Below are 16,097 nucleotides of genomic sequence, written 5' to 3' on the forward strand. Positions count from 1 at the left end.
TAACCCAGTGGAATCTACATTTAAAAAAAAAACCCTACAGATTATTTCAGCAAGGTGGATAACTGCCTCTTAGCTGGGCATAGTGACACAAACCTTTAATTCCACTCAGGGAACAGAGGCAGGTGGATCTCTATGAGTTCAAGGCCAGCCTCGTCTACATAGAGAGTTCCAGGACAGGCAGGGCTACATATAGAGGCTGTATCTCAAAAGTAAATAGATAAATAATTGCCTCTTGAGTCTAAATATGTATAGCTCTTCCTAATAAAATCAGTGAGTAATAAAGTATGTCTATTTTTGAAAGGATGTTTATTTTGTTTTGTATTTTTAGTTGTGTGTGTGTGTGTGTGTGTGTGTGTGTGTGTGTGTGTGTGTGTGTGTGTGTGTATACATGTGAGTTCAGTGCCTGTGGAGGTCAGAAGAGGGCATAGGAGCTCCTGGAACTGAAGTTACAGGCAGTTTTGAGCCATCCTATGTGATTTTGGTGGTTCTGGACAATAAACCCAGGGCCTCCCAAAGGCAGGCAGCTAAAAATTTTGCCGCCATAGTCCTTCCCAGCCCCAAGTATGCCTTCTTTTAGATGCAAAGTCCTAGCTGACCTTTTCATTTTCTGCTGTGTTTTCTTTCATGCAAGAGAAAATGAACTGAAACAAGATTGGGAAACTTTCTGAGATAGAATAGATTGGATATAAAATAGAAATAAGGGAAATGCAAAGACCTCCAGGAGACTAAGTAAAGAAATTCTCTGTGGTTATCACGGCTGCTGGGAAACTGCTGGGGTTATCAGCAAAGGGTATGGCCTGGGAGGCAAAGAGAGACCCACAAAGGGAATGACTGCACTTGATCTGCTTTAATAAACATCTTTCACATTTTATTATTCCAGACATCTGCTAGGCTGGTACCACTGGGACAGAATTATCATTGCTCATACTTGGTGAATTTTGTTACTAGTTAAGGAGGCCTCGCTGGATACCTCCAATTCTTCACTCCAAGCTTCAGCCAACATACCATTCACAGATCATTTGGAGGAAAAATCCCTGTTGTTGCTGAGAGTCTAGTGATGCCATATGCTGCTGGTTAGGTTTCTTTTCTTTCTTTCTTTTTTGAAGGTAATATTGTAAAAAGCTTTCTGGGTGTTAGTTGCTTAGAAAAGAATTCTGTACATGAGCATGCAACATTTCAGAAGGATTAATTTTGCTTTCAGTATGTGCGGTGTGTGTGTGTGTATGTGTGTTGTCTCTCTCTCTCTCTCTCGTGTGTGTGTGCTCTCTTTCTCTGTCTCTCTCTTTCTCTCTCTCTCTCTCTCTCTCTCTCTCTCTCTCTCTCTCTCTCGTGTGTGTGTGTGTGTGTGTGTGTGTGTGTGTGCTCTCTTTCTCTGTCTCTCTCTCTGTCTCTCTGTCTCTGTCTCTCTCTGTCTCTGTCTCTCTCTCTCTCTCTCTCTCTCTCTCTCTCTCTCTCTCTCTCTCTCTCTCTCTGCATATGTGTGTGATGTATACATCCCATGTGTGGGTACCCAAGGATGCCAGAAGAGGGTGTCAGATCCGCTGGAGCTGGTTATGGGTGTTGGATCTGAACTCAGGTCTTCTGGAAGAGCAGCAAGTACTGTTAACCACTCATCCATCTCTAACACTGCGATTTGTTCCTTTCTTCTTTCCTTCCTCCCTCCCTTTCTTCCTTCCTCTCCTCCCATCCTGTGCAGATGTCTGTGGAGGCCAGAAGAGGACATTAGATCTTTTAGAGCTAGAGCTCTAGGTGGTTGTAAGCTGCCTGATGTGGATGCTGGAACCAAATTCTGGTTCCCTACAAAAGAAGTAAGAATTCTTAACCTCTGAGCCACCTTTCCACAATCATGTAATTCTTTTAAAGGAAATGCCATATTAATACTTCTGACGGCATTGACACCAAGAAAGTGTGCCAGGTCTGTCTGAAAGGTGACTGTGGGACAGCTGATTCTAACCATGCAAAGGTACAGGGTGAAGTGTAATTGCACATATTTTCTCTTAGTGGGACATTATGTGCTGTTAAATGTGGGGCGTTTACCCACCAACCCCACAGCTCCCCAGAGTTTTCTTGAGTGATAGCAGCAGGAAATATTAGATAGAGGGATTTAGATTGTGGAGATAAACAGATAGAAAATACAGGATAGCTTTAAGAGAACCTGGAACCTATTCCAACGGGCCCTGACTAGCTCTGCCCCAGGGTATTTGTAGAAATGCCAAGGGATGGAGCAAAAGACCTCCCCCCAGCACAGCCAAGTGCAGACCATCTCAGACACCTGCACTCAGGCCCATGGTCCAATCATCCTTTCTGTATAGACCTGCTGGGTAAAGCCACGAGGAACCCGAAAATGGGCTCCCACAGTTAAATAAAGCTCTCACAACGGCAGTGGTTCAGATTCAGGTAATTTTGTAATACAGAATTTCCAAAAGAGGATCGATTTTCAACTTCAAACAGTACCCTATTCTTGGTAATAGTTACCACTCATAATTGATAAGCATATGTAAAATTCTAGAAGGGACCTAGTGATTTATGTATGCCTAGCTTTCATACGGCCTAGCTTCTGAGAAAGAAACAAGAAAAGACGCCCTATCGCTAAAGTAAATTGGTACTTACCAGTCTCTCTTTAGAGCAGCCACATAGAGAAGTTACAATCTGGGTCATGCGCAGCACCATCCCCTCATGCCAAACTTGGGGCTGACGGCAGTCACTGAGCCTTCTTTGCGCTCGATGTCACACACTAGTGCTGGTCATTCTTGGTTCCTACTAAATTCCATGATGCTGGCTGTCAGCGGAATCGTGTCACCTGAAACACTTTCTCCTCTAGACTTCAGTTTGCTGAAGACATTGCTGTGCTTTTTCTGTACCATTATCAAGATTACCAATGAAAAATCACCAGGGACAGTCTTTCGGCTCTTTCTACTCTGACATTTGCCATTCACAGCATGGAGGTCATTTAACAAAACAATTTACCTAATTATGGTGTCATAAAAACCATATGTTTCTAGCTTTTTCACGAAAACATATTGAAAGATCCTAGCAAATGCCTTGTGGAATACCAGCTGTCAATAATCTATATCTCTTGATATAACATAACAATCTATATAACTAGATCCTGGGCCAAAATAAAAAGTCAATTAGAAAAGGGGAATTAGAGGAGACATCTGAGTTAACCTGATTTAACTTTTCAGTGATTCTCTGCTTTAAGCTTCCATAGACCTAGGTATTGCCTCGTACATGGACCAGAAGAATGGTCGACAAATGCTTTTTAGATCTAAGCACAATATGTCATTCAAAAGTATATAGAAGATCTGTCTTGCTGGGGGAAAGTCCCTTTCTACCTATCAAGGGTAACTCTTTTGGGAAGTCACCTGCATAGCTTAGGTCGATAGCAAAGCACGAACTGACTCCTGCCTAATCATGTAAACATTATTGCTGAAGAGAAAACATGACTGAGGCTGGCAGTGTGAACCAGATGGAGAAAGTGCCAAGTCTCTTATGTAAGCAGCTAATTAGGCAGCATCTTTAAGGCTGGAGATAGGTCCCACGGGTTAATCAAGTGGAATATCACCAGCTGCTAAAAGAACAGACTCTTTCCAGAGGTGTCCCCTCCACCAAACGGGAGGGAGATGAGGCAGTCGGAGGGACCTTCTGAGGCTCCAATAGCTAAGAATCCCTATAGAAGAATTGTGGGCAAGTGTTGAACAGTCACAGCAGTGACAGATCAAATAACGTTGAATCAGTGCTCAAGTTTTGGGGAAAGCCTACACTTGGAAGCCACTCAGAGCTGAGTTCAACTCCCAATTCTTCTTTTGCTAGCTTTGGACAAATTAAACGAACAGGGTAAGCCTTAAGTTTCTTCAAATTTAAAATGGAGGAGACAACGCCTCCCTGGTAAGGTTTCGTAAAGATGGGGGACTTCACAGGCAGTATCCAGGGACAGGCAGGACCCTGGGACAGTGGTGACGGTGATGACGGAGTGAGATCTGGACTTCTCTCTGCTGCTGGCTTAGCCTCTGTGACGTTGGGTGTATGCTTCTGTGGTAAGAGCTCGCTCTTGCCTTTTTCCTGAAAAGGCAGGAGAGTGCTGGCTGGTGCTAGCAGATGCTTCATCCTGACAGGATGAAATGGGGGAAGAGAATGGGGGACACGCTATTTAAAGTGCAGCTAGGCAAGGCGGGATCCACTGATGTGAGCGACGCAGGTGTGGTCATTACAGGCAAGTTCCCAGGGGGTGTTTTCCTTCTCCACCTCTAACTCCTCTTTCTGCAGTGCTGGCTGGAGGCCCCCTGAACTCAGCTATCTTCTCCTACCCCTACCACACACCCGGCTGGCTGTTGGTCATCACAGGTGGCAATGCCACATGGAGCATGTCTGTTCAGTGGGGTGAGGCACTCCGTATCGCAGCAAAGGCCCCTTGAAGGAAACAGTGAGGGTTGGAAGGCAGGTGAGACCTGTCTTGTACTATTAACGTTAGTTTCTTTCCCTTTATTCCTCATTGCAAGCTAACACATTAGTGATACTGAAAACTTTATATGTAAGACCAAGTGCCTGCCCTCTATTATGCTTTCTTAGAGCATGCCTTCCTGATTCTTCCCCTTCCCCTCTTCAGCGCCGTCTAAGTTGCTGATTTCACCCAATTATAATAACCTTGATCTTCGGGCAGAGGTGCTCAGAGGGAGGTGTTCGCTCCTAGAGCATATATGCACAAGGCATGCCAGGGAGCAGGAATATAGTTCCAAACCCGCACTTTTATTTTTACTTCTTGTTTTAAAATCCCAGTGCATATTTAATAACATGCAAAAATATGTCTGTAGGTAGAGAGTCATAAGCTGGGACGGTGGCTCAGCAGCTGACATTCCTTCCAACTCTCTGCCACCCCCAGGCCTGTGAGATAACTGCTACATGTTTACATTTTGTGTGCACACCCCAGGCTAGAATAATGAGGAAAATGAGGGGCAATGGTTTTCTCCTATTAGAATTCGGCTCTCCCTTCAAAAGAGATTTCTTCCCAAATTGGGCCAAACCAAAGAAGTTGAGAAAAGAACCACTTTACAGTCAAGATTCTGATTTTTTCATACTGCTTACTCACAGTGACTCATACAAAGACTCAAACACAATGTCAGCCTCAGCTTTGCCTTTGATGGAGAGACGACTGCCTTCAGCAAAGTTGTAGCAGCTTAAATAACTTGGATTTTGTGCATTCAACATCCCCGTTTCAATGCCAGCAGGGACAGCAGTAACAATGACAATAAAATACCAATGCTTTCTTTAAAAAAAAAATGTAAGTTTTCATCTGCTTTGGAGGGGAGTCAAGGGCAGGGGGAATTGGGAACTATGTGGAGTATAGGCTTTCTGTAGGGGTTGCCACAGTTCCTTCCCTAGAAAAGGGCATACTTATACACCCCCAACTTGTTAGGCCACTTTAGGGGGACATATATGCTGAAGAAACTGAGGAACAGCACTTGAATGGATGGTCACAACATGTAGCAGGGCTCAGGAGAGGAGTAACTCTGGACAGGGAAGGAAGAGACTGTGAGAATACAGGAATGAGAATGGAAGACAGGGAAAGCAGTGGCCTGAAAGTTCTAAATGTAGACGCTATAAGAACGCTGAACCGGAAATAAAACAACCAGGAAAGAAACGAGAAGGAATCCCTCGGTGCCTGCCTGAAACTTGAGAAAGTCTATCATTCTGAATGGTTGGAAGTTGGCCCTTCACAGGGGCGTGAGGCTGGGGGAGGAATGAATGAGGGTACCAGGCACCGGGTAGTGAGGAGCTGGACCACATCCCATTCACTTTTTTAGAGACACAGGACGTTCATTTGAAGCCCAAGGTGGTTCTGCAGAGGACTTGGTGATCTGGAGAAGTCTGATAGAGAATAATCAAGCTGGCTACTGAGTTCTGTAGAAAGCTACGGTGTGTGGTTAGGTGTTGTGAAGGATCATAGTGAAGTTTATCCTGGCAATTTGCAGTTCTTTGTGCATGTGTAGGGAGTAAGCAGGATGCTTGTGAATATGCAAGATGCCAATGTGAGGCACAAAACAAACAAACAAACAAGCAAAATTATTAATACTATCCCCAAACCTATAGGCTTTCCCCAGTGGGGAAAAATCATAGATCACCCCAGTATCTTTAGCTCATGGTAACTGAAGAAGCAAAAAGTTTAAGACCAACATCGGTGTGTTTGAGCTAGATACATTTCATCACTGAGGAGGCTGGTGTCAAGAAGGACATCATATTGAAAAATGAGTTTTTTTAAAAAGTGGAAATTGGGCGGCGGTGGCGCACACCTTTAATCCAGCACTCAGGAGGTAAAGCCAGGCAGATCTCTGTGAGTTCAAGGCCAGCCTGGTCTACAGACCGAGATCCAGGACAAGCACTAAAACTACACAGAGAAACCTTGTCTTAAAAAAAAAAAAATTAAAAAAGTGGAAATCATGGAAGACACAGAAAAATCCAATGAGTTTTCAAGGAAAGCAAATATCTGATTCCTGAACACATTTATATCCTGAAATGGTATAGTTATTTTATATATCTCATTTCGAGGGTCACACAGCAGATTTTGATGCTTATAAGTTCCCAGGGGGGCAAGCAATTAAAGAGAGTTTAATGCACTTCCTTATGTCTAACCTAGAATGAACCTAAAATAGAACTTTGTAGATATTGAATGAAGAGTGACATATTAGATCTAAAATTTGGCTTCTAGAGACAGAACACTTTGGTGGGGACCATGGCTCCATCCCATATCAGCTGTGTGAACTGGGGAAAAGGTCACCTATGTATATTATATGGGCAACTGCTTTCTAGGATGGTTTTGAGGATGAAATAAGATAATCTATGTCAACCTCACCATAACAGACATTCAGAATGTTACAGAAACACATGGATGAATGTGCTAGTTACCTTTCTGTCACTGTGACAAAATGCCTGAGAATGCTGGCTTGAGGGAGGAAGAGTCCCCACCCCCATGTCATTCTCAGAGGTTTCAGCCCATAGATGACTGGCTCTGCTTATCTGTGGAAAGATGATTGTAGTGCGAGTACATGTTGGACCAAGCTCATAGTGTTTGGGAAGAGAAAAGAGAGAGAGATAGAGACTGTTGTTCCAATATCCCCTTCAAGAACACACCCCTAGTGACCTACCATCCTTCCACTTAGAGTCACCTTGGAAAGGTCCTAACACCCTTGACCTAGTTTTGAACACTCACAGTTAGTATAACAATGGGTAAGCAGCATCTTTCTTCTGATTAGTTTTAGGTATTTTTTGTTGAATTTCCACATCAGGATTATGAATTTATTTAAGAATTAGGAGCCATTTTCTTAGGCAGCTTTTGCTAAAAACAAGAATCAATTCCTGAGGTGTCTGCCTCTTTTACTTTTTATTTTGGCAGAAAAGGCATTTTCCAGATTTTTGTAGACATTGAGATGATATGATCTTTAAGAATGATAATTATAGTATAAGATTTCTGGGTCTGAAATCTCACCAAATCCAATACTTCGAGAAGTTGCTTAATTTCGTTGAAGTCCTGTATCCTTATCTTTAAAATGAGGATCCTAGCTGGACACAGCAGGCACACACCTTTAATCCCAGCTCCTGAGAGACAGAGGCAGGTGAAGCTCTGTGAGTTCAAGGCCAGCCTGGTCTACATAGTAAGTTCCAGGACAGCTAGGCTATGTAGAGAGACCCTGTCTCAAGCAAGCAAGCAAGCAAGCAAGCAAGCAAACCAACTCTGGGAATCCTATGCTCAATGACTGATTTTCAGTTATTTATTTATTTACTTATTTTTCTTTTGAGATACAATATTGCTGTGAGTCACAGGCTATGTATTACATCCTCCTGCCTCTGCTTCTTGAATGCTAGGTTGAGATACCATGCCTAGTTTTGACTTATACTTCTAATTAAGCATTTTCCAGAAGAGACTATGGAAATGAAAGGTAATAGAAAGCATTTTTCTTTATCTTGTAAATAATACAATAAACTTCTAAACTCCAATTTTGCAATGAAAATTTGAAGGGTGCTTTTATTTGGACTTTGTATTTCCCTCTTAGTGAGACATTAGAGACACTGTGAGAGTGTATTCGGATAGACTTGACACAGGACCTACCAACACCCCTAATTAGGACTGTGACAGACATTACTAATCAATGTGGAACCTCTATCTACTGAGTTCATACTTGCCTCCAAAGTTTTCTGCATACAATACTTTAGACATTGTTGTTAATTTGATGGGTATTTATGATATAAGTAACTAAAATTCTTTTAGAAAGATGAGTCAATTTCTAATGAATTGATTAAATTTTTGGAAGGGGAATAAGATCAATTATTGGGGTGATTGTTGATGTTCATTATAGACCTTGTGTATTGTTCAGATTTGTTTTTATTATGTATATATACATTTTAGTGATGATAACATTAAAAAGCCCAGTTTAGAAAAAGATTATTTTCTTTTTATTTAGTTTTGTTTGTTTTTATTTTTACCTTTTAAAAATGAAAATATAATTATGTCATTTCTCCCCATTTTCTTTTCTCCCTCCAGCTCTTCCTAAGTCTCCCATCCACTTTTCTCCCTTTCAAATTCTTGGCCTCTTTTTGTTTTATTATTATTGTTACATGTATTTTTGATACATAAATGTATAAATACAACCTCCTGGGTCCTTTCAGTTGGCTTGTATGTATGTATATTATTTCAGAGCTGACCACTTGGTGTTAGGTAACCACTTTGGAGGCTCTGCCCTGGGGAAGACTATCTCTCCTGTTCTCAGCATCCTTTATTGCCCATAGTTCTTTGTCGATGGGTGGGGCCCTTGAGATTTCCCTCTTCCCTGTTAGCATGTTTATTAGTATTGTCCTAATTCAAGTCTTGTGTAGTCAACCATGTTGCTGAGTGACTGACTCTTCCCTGTCACTTCTAGAAGGCACCATCTCATAGATCTCCTGTTCTTGGACTCTTCCTATCTTCCTACCCCCTTTCTGTGGTATTTCCTGAGCCTTAGGTGCAGGAATTATGTTGTAGGTGTATCCATTGGTGCTGGGCACTCCATGATCAGTTAGTCCCTATTGCAGTTTTCTGTAATGGTCTCAGTCTGTATCAAAAAGAAGAAAAAAAAAAAACCTTTTTTTTTTTTACCCTTATCCAGTAACGTATCTTCAGAAGTGATTTTTTCCCCTGAAAGATGAAGAATGTTTGTGTTTTCAAGAAAACTTCTACAGAAGTTCCAGTCAGAAATGGTGATGGATAATCCTCTCTCATATCTTTGAAAAAACAGAATGAGCTACATAAAAGAGAGGGAAATAGTTGACTGGCAACACCCATGATCTACTACTGAAAGATGCTGTTACGACAGATGACATTGATAGCTATGATTTTTAGAGAGAGATTTGCTACAATCTGAAAAAATCAGTTGGGATGTGGCTTCTGCAGCAGTTGACTCGGAGAATAATTTCCTGGAATAATAGCCCAGTTACTATTGTTTAGTACACCTTACAGCTGGGCGCCTTTTATTGCACCTTGGGAGAAAGATACAAATGACAAGTGTGAAGATTGGCTTCTTTCTGCTGGTTGGTTTATAGACATTAAGCTCTGCATCTGGCCGCATCTTGTAATCACACAGCATTGTTGCTTAGCGTCGTGGGACCCTATTCTTCAAGAAACTGTAGTGATGCTCGTTATGCACTGCTTTAGAAGACAAGAAAATCTGTGCTCTAGAGGAAGTTCTACCTCCTATCACTCAATACAAACAAGGAGGTATGTCCAATGGGAAACGGGCAGGAGAGGAGGAGGGTTAAACTGCAAAGAGGAGAAGATTTGGGAAGTTGGAAAGAATAGGAAGATATGCTCAAAGAATTATTGGCAGAAAGATATGGAATAAGTTAATTATGAAATATCATTTTACATGTGTTAGCTAAGGGAAATGAAGAAGCTGGTATGGACTTAGGCTCATGGAAACCCTCATTCACTGCTAATGAGGTAGAAACTGGTGTGGGCACTCCAGTGCAGTCTGGGTCTATGCTCTCATACAGCTGGCCAAATTCATTGCCAGACATCTATTTCACAAAGGAATGACCCAAAACTCCATATGCCTGCCTTCTGTATGAGCCAAAGAAGGAGGTGTTCCAGCTTGCTTGGGACAGTGATCGTAAACAACTCTGGTCTTGGTGTCATTGTTAATATCACCCTCACATTTCAAGAGTATTCAATCTCTGTCTGAGGCGACTTGTGTTAGTTACTTTTCTCATCGCTGTAACCAGCTGATAGGAAGCAACTTACGAGAAGAAGAGGCTATTCTGGATAACAGTTGAAGTGGGGAGGGTGCAGACCATCATGGCAGGGAAGCCATGGTGGCAGGCATGTGAAGTGATGGTCACACTAGATCCACAGTTGGGAGGCAGAGGGCAGACAAGAAGTGGTAATGGGCTAGAAAGTTTCAAGACCCACCTTCCGTGGCCCATTCCTTTTAGTAGGTCCTGCAATCTTCTGAAACAGTGACACCAGCTGGTAACCACATGAACCTATGGAGTCGATTCCCCATTTAAACCACAGCATTCCTTTCACACTTTCCATAGGCTGGTGGCTGACTTGTAATGCCAAGTCCATGTAGTCCAGTCTAAAAAGTCCCCATAGTCTTTAACAGTCCCAACATTGTTCAAAAGTCCAAAATCTTGGGGTTGGAGAGGCGGCAGTTCAGCTGTTAAGGGCACCAGATGCTCTTTCAGGGAATGGAAGTTTGGTTCCCAGTACCCATGTCAGGCAGCTCATAACTGCCTATAACTCCGATTCCAGGGAATCTGGTACTCTCTTCTGGCTTCCACAGGCACCTGCTCATGCATACATATATGTGCACACAGAGACATACAAACAATATATATATATACATTATCTATACATTACACACACACACACACACACACACACACACACACACATATATATATATATATATATATATATATATATGCTAAAAGAATAAAAGTCCAAAGGGACTCCTGTGAGTCCCTGTAAAAAATATTAAAAGTTACATACTTCTAATATACAATGGCACAGAGTAAATACTTTCATTCAAAAAAGAGGCTATGGGTACATACCAAACAAAAATTAGATCAGGGCAAGAACTAAACCCACCAGGCCAAACCACAAATTCTACAGCTCCATATCCAGCATTTGGGACTCATGATGACACTCATCGGGGCTCCAATGGCCCTGGTGAGCCCTGCTCCCCCAGCTCTTCTACCTACAGCACACAAGGCTTATCTCTTGGGCCAGCTACACTCTGCTCCTGCTGCTCACACTGGAAGACGGTCTACTGTCTCAGCATCACCATCTTTCTGGAACCTCCACTGTAACTTAGACTTCACCTTCACAGCTTCACAGACCAGCTTCTCAGGGCCTGGCTTCAGAGGTCTTCTGGAACCTTGTCGCAGGGCACCATTGCTCCCTCCCTGCTGCATCTCACAAGCCTGTAAGACCAGGACTGTGGGGATGTGGCTACAAAGTTCTACTACCAGCTTGAGGTGTAGTCTACCTCCACCCACACTCCCACCCCCACCCCTGCCCTTGGATCAAAGCTACAGCGGCCTCTGTATGCTGGGTAGATGAACACGAGAAAATATTTTCAGTGAGCAGTTTAATTTGATCAGGGAACTCCTTTGACAACATTGTCAAGTTCAGGCCTCTCCTTTCAAATGAATTAGCATTTCCACAAATAGGAGCCATTAGTGGGTGGAGCCTTGCCCTTGAGGCACCTTTCTCAGAGCAGAACACCAGGCTTCTCTTTAAAGGTCTCATCCTTTTAGCTGCTCTGCTTTTCCTCCTTTTCTCAGGTACAACTTTACAATCACTCAATCTTCTAAACAAGTCAACACTTTCTGCTGTGTTTGATGTTTTCTCACACTGCGGAATGTGATTAAGAGCAGCGAGCAGTAACCGTGACATGGCCTGAATGCTATCCTGTCTTGAGATTTCCTCTGCCAAATGAATTACTACATTACTTTGGAATTCAGCCTTCAGTTCCCAGAATGAAGCCAGATTTTTTTTTCCAAAAATTTGAGAGAGAGACAGAGAGACAGAGAGGTCAGAGGACAACTTTATGGGGTTGGTTCTTTTCTTCCACCTTTACTCGGGTTCTGGGGATCAAACCCATATCAGTAGACTCTCAGCAAGCACTTTACTCGCTGAACCATCTTGATAGCTCCCAGAGCCAGATTCTTTGACAGAGATATAATGCCAATGGCCTTCTAGATCAGTTCCCAATAGAGTCCTTGATCTGCTTCAGTATTGTATAAGCTGGGTCTTCACTGTCTCCACTTCTCTCACCATCCTTGTCTTCCAGGCTCCCACCAGGATGGCCCATGAAGCTCTGCTTACAGCATTCTAGGACTCCTCTGGCCTCCAGGCCCACACTCTTCCACATTCCTCCTGAAAACCCATTCGAAAGGCCTACAAGTCACACCGTCAAGCTTATCACAGCAAAACTCTTCATACCAATTTTCTGTGTTGCTCACTGTTCTCACTGCTGTGACCAAAGAAGGGACTGAAGGGAGGAAGGCTTTGTTTCGGCTTATAGTTTAAGAAGAATGCAGGCCATCCTGATAGGGAAATCATCACCATAGGCATAGGAGGTGAAAGGTATTTGCACCCCATAAGCCTCTCTGCCGACACAGAAATCCAAATCAAATCAAATCAGACCGAATTAGAAAAAGCCCTGGTTTAACAGGTAAAATGTTCCCCGGGTGATTCTCCAGCCCCCCCAGAGAGGAGACAAGGACAAGAGATAGGAAAAACCATGTGTCTGTTTTCTGGGATACAGCTTAAATACTGTGGGAGTGGTCTTGAGAATCTCTGGTGGGCTTTGAGGGGGCGGGATGGGGAGGGGAGTTGACGAGGACCTTCCATCAGAACATTCCAGACTCTTTGGGTATATGGATGCCAGGGTGCCAGGGGCTGAGGTGGAGCTTCCACCAGAACAGGAGGTTGTTGGCCATGTCGAGTCCCTAGGAAGCAGAGAGCAGACAGGAAGTGAAGCTAGACTCACCTCCTGTGACTCAAGGCCTCCAGTGAGATTCCAGCTCTTGCAGTTTCCACATCCTTCCAAACAGCGCCACCAGCTGGGGACCAAGTGCACAAGCACACGAGCTCTGGGGTACATTTTACACTCACAAGTGGCCTTCGCAGCACAGTTTGGGACAGTGGGAAGTGGAAAGGCCAAATGTGTTAGGTTCCTACTCTTTAACACAGAGACGCAACAGACTAAATGTGCTTGTAGCAAAACATTTGCATCTTAAAAAGCAGTCCTGGATGGGAAAAGAAACAGATTGGGTTTATAAAAGTTACATTTGCATGGAGTTGTTAAAGCTAGAGCAAAAACTATACATTCCACAAAAACTCAGAGGAGCCGAGGGATGTGGTCATACTGGTTATTTTGTGGGCCCAGGGGGAATAAGCACTTTACATGAGACAGAATGGGCATGGTCTTGGCTGGACCAAAGAAGCTAATGAACACTGAGAAATATGATGGAGTCAGCTTTGGAACCTGAATTTAGAAAGTAAGAATTCTTCCAAACTACATGGAACTGAGGAATTTTTTTATGTACTCAAAAAAGAAATATTCAAATGAGAGCTTTCTTCGGAAAGTGGTATTTATTTATTTATGCCCCTCCCATCTCTTTGAAGTTCCATAAAGCACTTGAGGCTGCTTAAATAAGTATCTGAAATTGGACGACATTAATACTAAAATATTTAGACAAAGAAGCAGAACCACATGGATATGGAACTATGGCATCTGAGGCAAAGGCAGTGTGATGTGAAGCTAACGTCTAAAACCCACACCAGATGGACCTGTAGACACGCCAGAGACGGGTTTCAGATTTGGCAGTGAACTGGCCAGCAGGCACTACCCAAAAGGAGGTGCCCTCACACACAGGATCTGTGTTGTTGAGAGGAAGAACCACGCAGCAACTTGCAAATCCTGAAAAGCAGGGCACGTTTCCCATTGGGAAGCCAGAGAGGTTTGCCTCCGCGCTCTGTAAGGAGGGCAGCGTGTGATGGAACACTGACCCAGAGAACTCCTTTCTTAGGAGGATTTATTCCAAAAGCCGTGTCGAAAAGCAGAATGTTAATTTGCTTTAATGGAGTTTAGGTTCCTTGATTTCCATGGAACAGCCAGATCTCAGCTTCAGATCACCCCAGGACATATTCCCTGGTGTCCATAGCTCAACAGCCTTCAGTCCCAGCTCTGGCACTGGGTTAGGAACCACAAGGCCCAGAGATCACCGGTCATTAGAGCTCTGGCTAATAAGAACATAGAGAAGAGTTCTTTTTCCAGATTCTGGGACAGCCACTGTCTCTGGGCTCCTGAAGAGTGGGTGAGAGATAAAGAGACTTCTCCTATCTTTCTGAAACAATTTCAGCTGCCATTAAACTTTTATCAACTGTAAGTCAAGCATAGTAATTGTTGTAGAGTTTATAGAAGGCAAATCGGTTGTGGGGGGACAGGGGTCCCTGTGTAGTAGCAGACATGTACAAAAGGAGTCCACTCTGAGAAATGAGCTTCAGATGCACGCTTGGAGTGTATTAGAGAGACAGAGAGAGAGACAGAGAGACAGAGAGAGACAGAGACAGAGACATAGACAGACAGAGACAGACAGACACAGACAGAGACAGACAGACACAGACACAGATAGAGACATAGACAGAGAGCAGAGAAAGAATCTGTGGCATTCTGGTTTACTCTGGGTTTGGGACCAATAGAGTTCATCAAGCTATTTTGAAGCCTGGTATAAATAACCCCTGAGCACATCCAATTATACTTGATTTCATATTCACCAAGCAACTCCTGCTTATTAATTCAATTTCCAAGAGCCTGAGAAAGGGAAGTGTGGTAGATGTATGCCAAGGCAGCTGTAATTATTCCCTCCCTGTCACTGGGCTTCATGCAGTTGACTTTGAGATTCATCTCTTCAATGCATACAGCCCAGTTCCGTACATCTCCCTGGGCTGGCCTAGTGTTATGCTGTGGTCAGTGGAATCTGCTGGAAGGGCCAGTGTGCCAGTGTTGAGCCTAGGTCTGAAGAGGCCCTGCACATGCCCTCCTCCCTCTCCCCCGCGTTCACTGAACCATATGCAACCACCATGGGATGAACGTGGGCCAACCTGTGTAATGATGAGGAAGAAGGTCTATTTGTTGTTTGCTGGCAGGGTGACAGAAATGAAGCCATGTGGTTTTTCAAAAACACTCCTGCATTTCCAGCTTACCTGTGAGAAGGACCTAGAAGAGACTTAAAGATTCCAGCACAAAGAAATGAGAACTGTTGGAGGAGAAGGAAACGCTGAGTACTCCAATTTGATCCTTCCACCTGAACTAGCTAGTTTGCACTGTCAACTTGATAAGCCAAGAGTCACCTGGGGAGAGAGGTCACAACTGAGGAACCGTGTAAAGCAGGTGGGCATGTGGACCTGTCTTTAGTGGACTTTTCTTGATTATTAATTGATGTAGAAAGATGCAACCCACCGTGGGTGATACCATTCCCTAGACAGGGCACTCCTGAGTGTTTAAGAGTGAAGAAAGCTAGGTGAGAGCAAGCAAGTAGGCAGGCAATCTGTGTGTATTTGTTTCTCTCTGCTCTCGACTGTGACTGTGCGGTGACTAGTTGCTTAAGTTCCTGCCTCAACTTCCCTCCATGATGGACGGTGATCTGTGAATTGTAAGCCGAATAAATTCTTTCCTCTCTTGTGTTCTTTTTGGTTAGGATGTTTGTCACAGCAACAGAAATGAAAGTAGAACAAGGCCGTGTGTGTGTGTGTGTGTGTGTGTGTGTGTGTGTGTGTGTGTGTGTGTGTGTGTAAAATGTATCAAATACATCAATTAGCATTTTTAAACGAATCTATTAAATTTTAGAATTTAGGTCACTTTCCCCTATTCCCTGCTAGGTTGAGTGATGATGGCAGAGGGTTGTGTCTGTTGAGTGTCTTTAATTCCCTAGAATCTCTCTGCACCTGCCACAGCAGCTCCTCACAGAGCTGAGTTTTCCTCTCTGCTGGGCTGTAGCTCATCACCTGTCCTCTGGGAAACGACAGGCAGTTGTGCATGAAGTACCTGTCAAGAGAG

At 43.5% G+C, this 16,097-nt stretch overlaps 1 long non-coding RNA gene across 1 annotated transcript; it reads left to right on the forward strand.

Moving 5' to 3' along the window:
- Positions 1-400: 400 nt before the first annotated feature.
- Positions 401-15,724, forward strand: LOC128094896 (uncharacterized). Its single transcript, XR_008213105.1, has 4 exons — positions 401-1,073; positions 1,697-1,808; positions 9,135-9,742; positions 12,324-15,724. It is a non-coding gene; the product is annotated as an uncharacterized LOC128094896 (long non-coding RNA).
- The last annotated feature ends 373 nt before the right edge of the window (positions 15,725-16,097 follow it).

The sequence above is a fragment of the Peromyscus californicus genome, unplaced genomic scaffold (genome assembly GCF_007827085.1).
Source record: "Peromyscus californicus insignis strain IS unplaced genomic scaffold, ASM782708v3 Scaffold_4__1_contigs__length_199733344, whole genome shotgun sequence".
Taxonomy (NCBI): Eukaryota; Metazoa; Chordata; class Mammalia; order Rodentia; family Cricetidae; genus Peromyscus; species Peromyscus californicus.